The following is a 6,799-nucleotide window of genomic DNA, read 5'->3' on the forward strand; positions in this document are numbered from 1 at the left end:
TGTGTGTGTGTGTGTGTGTGTGTGTGTGTGTGTGTGTGTGTGTGTGTTCCCACAGGAGTGAGTGCAAATGCTGGATGAAGTAAGCTGTGTCATATTCCATAGAGTTACAGGCCATTGTGAGTGGCCCAATATGGGCCCTGAGAACCAAATTCGGGTTCTCTGCAAGAGCAGCATGCACTCTGACAGCCAGACCATCTTTCCTACTGTCTTTTGAGACAAGAACTCAGCATGTAGTACACACCAAGCTTCAAATCTCCATCCTCCTGCCTCCATCTGCAAAATGCTGGGATTACATAGGCACACAATCACACCTGGCTGTTAGTGTTTTGTTGTTGTTGTTTTGCTTTTTTACCCCCACGGATGATCGAGAATAGTCAAGCGGTTTACATTTATAAGACAAAAATCAGATAGAGACTGTATGTCAATACTCATGAATCAAATGGCTACTAACGATGCTGAGTTATTTCTAAAGGTGGCTCCGTGGTTAAGAACACCACTGGCTCTTCTTCCAGAGGTCCTGAGTTCAATTCCCAGCACCTACATGGCAGCTCACTCCCGTCTGTAACTGTAGTCCTGTGGAATCTACCCTCTTCTGGTGCAAAAGACCCACATACATAAATAAATAAATCTATTTAAAACTTTATATATCTTTTCTTTTCTTTTCTTTTTAAGAAGGCTATCTATCACTATGTAGCCCTGGCCGGTCTGGAACTTGCTATGTAATTGAGCCTAGCCTCAAACTCAAGAGATCTGCTTGCTTCTGCCTCCAGTGTGCTGGGACTAAAGTCGTGCAGTACCATGTTCAGGTGTTTTTATATGTGTGTGTGTGTGTGTGTGTGTGTGTTCATGGGGGTCCCTGTGGGTACATGCTTGAACCATTACCAGAGTAAGTGTGTGTGTGTGTACAGACACCCTGAGAGGCCAGAGGAGGTCGACAGATTGCCTGGAACTGGAGTTTCAGGTAGCTGTCAGCTGCCTAAAGTGAGCTGGTGAACTGAGCTCTTCCTGGGAAGATGGAGCTTCTGCACCATCATTCTAGTGCTGGGGTTCTAATGTTTTATGACTATGCAGATATATACAAAACGCAGCAGTACATTAAGGTCTCTGGGAGCAGTTTGCCCTGGTAGAGAGCGTATTTCACAGGGACACTGTTGAAAACTGACAGTGAATGCAGACCGACAGTGAATCAGACTTACTAAATTCTTGCCAGGTCTGTGGTGACGGGCCTGCAACACCAGTTACTTTGGAGGCCGAGCCAAGGAAATCACCTGAGCGGAGAGATTCAAGGCCAACCTGGGCAACACAGAAATATTTGTTTCGAAATCAAACAAAGTTAAGTTCTCTGTAAACAGCAACCTCTTTAGTTACTGTCAGGGCAGCTGACAGCTTTCCCAGGGCCTAGCCACCGCATCCCTTCTAAAGCTAACAGACCTAATGCATACACTTGCATAGCTCAAGTGAAAGTCTATACTATGAAGGAACTACTTCTCTAAAAACTGTAACATCTAAAACGAGAGGGTTTGAACACCTGAGTATCTCTACCCCTGAATAAGAAGAAGCCACACAGCACTGATTACATGCTGATCAGCACATGCTTGTCCGTGGGCAGAGAGACAGTGCTTTTGTTATTGTAGTGTTTACTGGGTTCTTTATCCATTCGGTGAGTGTATGTGGCGTGGGGGTTGGGGGGCCCCTCATGTCACAGCACGCACGTGTAGAGGACAGAGAACAACTTGCAGGAGCTGGTCTCTGCTCTCCTGAGGATGGAAATTGAGTTCTTAGACTTGCTGGCCTAGTTTTTGTATGTTTGTTTTTCCTTTTTTTTTTTTTTTTTTTTTTTTTTAAAGTAGCCCTGGCTGGCCTCAAACTCACAGAGATCCATCTAACTCTACCTCCTGAGTTAAGGGATTAAATGCATGGGTCACCACGCTCAGCCTATTTTTGTGCTTTTGAGACAGGGTCTTAGCAAATTGCCCAGGCTGGCCATCATCTTCTTGCCTCAGCCTCCTGGGAACTGGAATTACAGTGTTATGGGTTCAGGAATAGTCCCACATTAACCGCTCGGACACCAGACTCAGACTGATGGAAGTTTATTGAACGGTGAACAAAAACTGACCAGTCAGGGCCGTAATCTGGACTCCAGAGTGGGACTATGATGCCAGTTTGTTTCTAAGGCAGATTTTTTACATAAAAAAACTATAACCAGGTAACCAGGTGTAGGAAGTCGGGGTGGGGGAACATTATATCATTTTGACTAGCTAAATGTAATTGATTTTGTTTCAAGGGCTTGTTCCAAATGTATTGTAGCTAGACAAAGTGCTTTAAGCTGATTGGCTAGGATTTAGCATAGGGGAGCTCTTGGGGGCTTTCCAGCTTTCTGGGAGTAAGGAACATAGCAGGATGTTGCCCTCTTAACAGAACATACATTTATCTTTACTTTATCTTTAATTCAAGCAGAACATGCGTTTATCATCTACTGTTTTGTTTGCAAGTATTGGACTATTGAATTGTATCCTGGTCTCAGGCACATAGGCCTGAGAACTTGAACTTAATTTCAACCTTATAATCAAAATGGAGACTTGGAGACAAAATGGCTTCTGATATGCTAAAGGGGACACCAGGTGTTAACAGAGAAGCCTCAGTTATGTGAAGAACTAAAATAGGTCTCATCGGAGGGGCTATAGAGTTTAAATGGGTTAAGCAGGTCACAACAACAGGTGTGTGTCTCTGTGGTGGACTTGACAGGCTGGGATCTCAGAGCATCTCTGAGCTGAGATTGGGTTGTTGCCTCCAAATCCAGTAGAATTCCCTATACAAGGCTCCTTTGATTTAACCACACTCACTTCCTTTACTTCCTAGGACACTTCCACTGATTTCCGCTGTCCCAGCTGACTTCTGCTGTCCTTTTCATGCGGCCTTCTCCAGAGCAGGTGCCAATTTTCCTCCCATTACTCTCTATGGACACTGCTTTCTACCATTCAGTCTGGGAGCTCCTTGAGAACAACGTACCGAGTGTTACACATTTTTTTTTTGTTGTGGTGGTGGTTTTGTTTTCATGTCCTCAGCACCAAGCAAGTGTCTTGCCCGTGGCCCGTGGCCCGTGCCTAAACATGCAAGCAATAGAGAATGCTGCCTCTCTGGTGCTTGTTTTCTTTTCCTATCACCTTGTCTCGCAGGTTGAGGCATTGCTTTCTGGCCTTTTCACAGGCTGAGGACACGCTCCAGCCCTGAACTCTACCCGCAGCCCTGGTCCTTACTTTCATCATCTGTTAAGTAGGATCCGATGTCTTTATCTGTTAAATGAGGCTGTTAGGGCAGGGGAGTCATTCTTGCAGAGGACGCAGGTTTGGTCCCGGCACCCACGTGGTGGTTCACAATTGCCCACAATTTCAGGGTGCGTATGATACAGACATTCAACAAAACATTCATACACATAAAATATAATAAATAAGTCTTTTTTGGAAAAGATTAAAAGGAGGGTTGTGATTGCTAGTTGCTGGAGCTCTATCTGGGAGTCAAATTTTTATTCTTCTTCTATTATGTTGTTGTTTTTATTTGTCCTTTTTTTTTTTTTTAGTTACCAGGAAAAATGTATGACACCTATATTTTGCTATATTTGCTATAACTCATAGTCCACTGTTATTACCACAAAGTACATGCAAAAAATACTACCTGGTTTATTTGTTTGAGGTACGTTTGTTTGTCACAGAGCCCAGGCTAGCCTGGAACTTGCCAAATAGCTGTTGTGAGTGACTATCCTCCAAGCGTCTGCCATCAGGGAGTGCAACTGCTCCCTTTGAAAAAGAAATTCTCCTAGCTGGGCTTCTTGACTGTTTCCACCCCCTCATGGAGGGGTGAGGAAGGTCATGAGACTGTCATCCAGGTGATAAAACCCTATCACATGTCGTTTGTAACTCTGCCTTAACTGTTCACGGCCTGGGAAGGGGCTGTGTATAGGCTGGGGAAACATGGGAGTGGGGTGGGGACGGTGCTTACCCTACTGGGTGTTGTAGGAGAAGGAGCACCTATGCCCAGGAAGGTAACCCCTCTTACCTCTGCTCTGGAAGGAAGCTCCTTGATTCCCTAGAGTGAACTCTGTGGCAGTATCATGCCTTCATTTGCTGTTGGGACCTCAGGATAAGTAGACCTTGTGTTTATGTCTCCTGGGAAGGAATTTTAACAGAAGTATCAGGGATGAGCTTGAACTTCTGATCTGGGATTACAGGTGTGTGCCAACACACCCAGTTTCTGGGGAATAGAACCAACAGCTTCAGGTATGCTGGTCAAGCAGTCTGCCAAGGAAAATCCATCCCCAGCCCTGCCCCTACCTCTTAACTTGCTGTAGGAGAAACTCCTGCAAGAAGTACCAGAGTATCAGGGCCATATGCACAGTTCAAGCTCTCACCAGTACTTCCTAAGCACTTGTTAACTCCAGCATCCATTAATGCTAAAAATGAGATCACAGAACCAAGAGAAATTCCCAGTGCCGCCTAGGGTTGAGGGTCCTATGGGCCAGGCACATACTGGGCTGTCCTAGGTATTCCAGGCGACCTCCTGGAAATTTATAAAGGTACAATGAATTATAAACAGCAACACCCACCCCCAAAGAAAACAAAACAAAATCCCAGAATTCCTTGTGGTTGACTATATGCATACCTGGAGTTCACAGGATGTGAAAACTTACCTCTTCATTTTTCCAATGAGTCACTTTTGACGTCCTGCTGATCTGAGTGGAATTTTAGAGTTTTCCCACAAGATCCCAGCGGGGGACATTCACCCTCACTCCATCGCAGAGGATCCCAGGATCTTCATGGTCATCTGTAAGGCCCAGCTGCTGAGGTGGCTCTGACGCTTCAGAGCAGAGCATCTAGAAGCCAGACACACAGTACTAGAGAAACCTGTCAAAGTTCATGCCTGACAGTTTGCCGAACTGTGTGTTGAAGGCATGGAGGATACGCAAGATGCCTGTCCAGGTGAAGAACAATACTCTCTTCAAGGCACTGTGCTAACATGTCCCCATCCCCTTTTCTCTTCTTAAGATGGAGTCTTAGCTGGGGCAGTGGCACAGACCTGTAATCCTAGCAGAAACCTGAGTTCTAGGTCAGCCTGTGATGCGTATTAAGACCCTGTCTTAAAAACAAAACGAGAGGCAAGTTGAATACGGTGATACATGCCTATGATCCCAGCATCCCAACACTATGGAGGCAGAGACAGGCAGACCTCTGTGAGTTCAAGGCCAGCCTGCTCTATGTAGTGAGTTTCAAGGCAGCCAGGGACATGCAGAGAGAATCTGTTTCACACCCCCCACCAAAGAGCAAAGCCAGGCATGGTGGTGAACCCCCTTAATGCCAGTACTCAGTGTTGCATCAGGATTGATGAGGTGACGTGAAAATAAATGAGGGGAAGACCAGTCTCCCGGAGGCAGGCTGCCCTTGATCAGAACAATGAAGTACCACAGTGTCTCCTGGAGACTTGGAGGTGCAGAACAATGAAGGACCACAGTGTCTCCTGGGAGAGACTTGGAGGTGCAGGAGGTTGGAGGGACTGTAGGGCAGAAAAGGGAACTTTAGGGCTACACAGTTCCATCTGCAGAGCTGTTCCCTGCAGTCTCAAGGCTGTAAACACCAGCTGAGGTTCTCGTGAGATGTTGACTTTCTTGTCAGGCAGCTGCACTTATCAGTATGCTCAGTCCACAGTTTCTCAGTTCACCTGAGGCTCTGTGTTTTGGGTCATTAACCCTTTGCTCACGAGGCAGAGGATCTCTCGACTTCAAAGCCAGAGTGAAACCAAAATGGGAGCCACATTGTTATACATCGTTACTAAGTCTCCATACCTTATGTTTCTGTTTCCTAAGCCTAATGTATCCTGAAGACCTTGTTTCTCAACCCGCCCCAAATTTATAACCCCATGATGGACGCACCCCTTTCCTTGCTGACTCCTGAACCCGTGATTGCCCTTTTGCCTTACCAAAATCTGTCTTCCCAGACACCTTCCTTCCACATGATGTATTCTTACACTTATTTCTATTGCCTCCTTTCTAACAGCCAATTATCCGGACAGCTGTTTTCTATCATACTTACCTGCCCCACAGGCAGCCTTGAGCCCCAAGTCGGTCCCCTATACCTAGTCTTCTGTCCAGATGCTAACAGCCAATTATCTCTACAGCCCCTTTTCTCGCTGTGTGTGTTTTTTGTTTTTGTTTTTTGAGACGGAGTTTTTCTGTGGGCCTTGGTTGTCCTGGAATTAACTCCGTAGACCAGGCTGCCTTGAAATCCAGAGACCCACCTGCCTTTCCCCCCCCGAGTGCTGGGATTATAGGCGTGAGCCGCCACCACCCAGCATCGACAGCTGCTTTCTATCAATTTTAACCCATTGCCCATTAAAGGGACCTCAAAAGCCAGTGAGGGGCTGCTCTCTGAAACCCCAGCTTAAGGTGAGGCAGCTGTCTGGCCAGGCCCTTGTGCACCTCTGAATAAAGCTTGTTTAATCAGACAGTTGTGGAAATGATTTTTCCCCCTCTGGTCTGCACTGTGAATTCCAGGCCAGCTAGGGCTACAAAGTGAGACCTTGTCTCAAGTGAGAGAGAGAGAGAGAGAGAGAGAATAATACAGAGAGGAGGAGACAAGATCTTGCTACATCTTGGGACCAGCCTTGAACTTGTCATCCCTCTTTCTCAGTTTCCCAGACAGGTAGAATTGCATTTGCATGCACCACAGCACCAAGCTAAGAATTCTGCCCTCTTTGAAGTTATAGTGTGTGTGTGTGTGTGTGTGTGTGTGTGTGTGTGTGTGTGTGTGTG

General features: G+C 46.2%; 1 long non-coding RNA gene across 2 annotated transcripts in view; it reads right to left on the reverse strand.

Annotated features, from left to right (window-relative positions):
- The window catches only part of LOC129691287 (uncharacterized), an 8,628-nt gene extending 3,192 nt beyond the window's left edge, over positions 1–5,436 (reverse strand). The window contains exons 1-2 of one of the 2 annotated variants that reach the window (XR_008722443.1): positions 5,071–5,436; positions 4,054–4,867 (exon numbers count right to left, since the gene is read on the reverse strand). This is a non-coding gene — a long non-coding RNA (uncharacterized LOC129691287). Of the gene's footprint in view, positions 1–4,053; positions 4,868–5,070 lie in introns of those variants that run through there. The other variant, XR_008722444.1, reaches the window with a different exon arrangement.
- Between the last annotated feature and the right edge of the window lie 1,363 nt (positions 5,437–6,799).

The sequence above is a fragment of the Psammomys obesus genome, unplaced genomic scaffold (assembly GCF_907164565.1).
Source record: "Psammomys obesus unplaced genomic scaffold, mPsaObe1.curated_primary_1811, whole genome shotgun sequence".
Taxonomy (NCBI): Eukaryota; Metazoa; Chordata; class Mammalia; order Rodentia; family Muridae; genus Psammomys; species Psammomys obesus.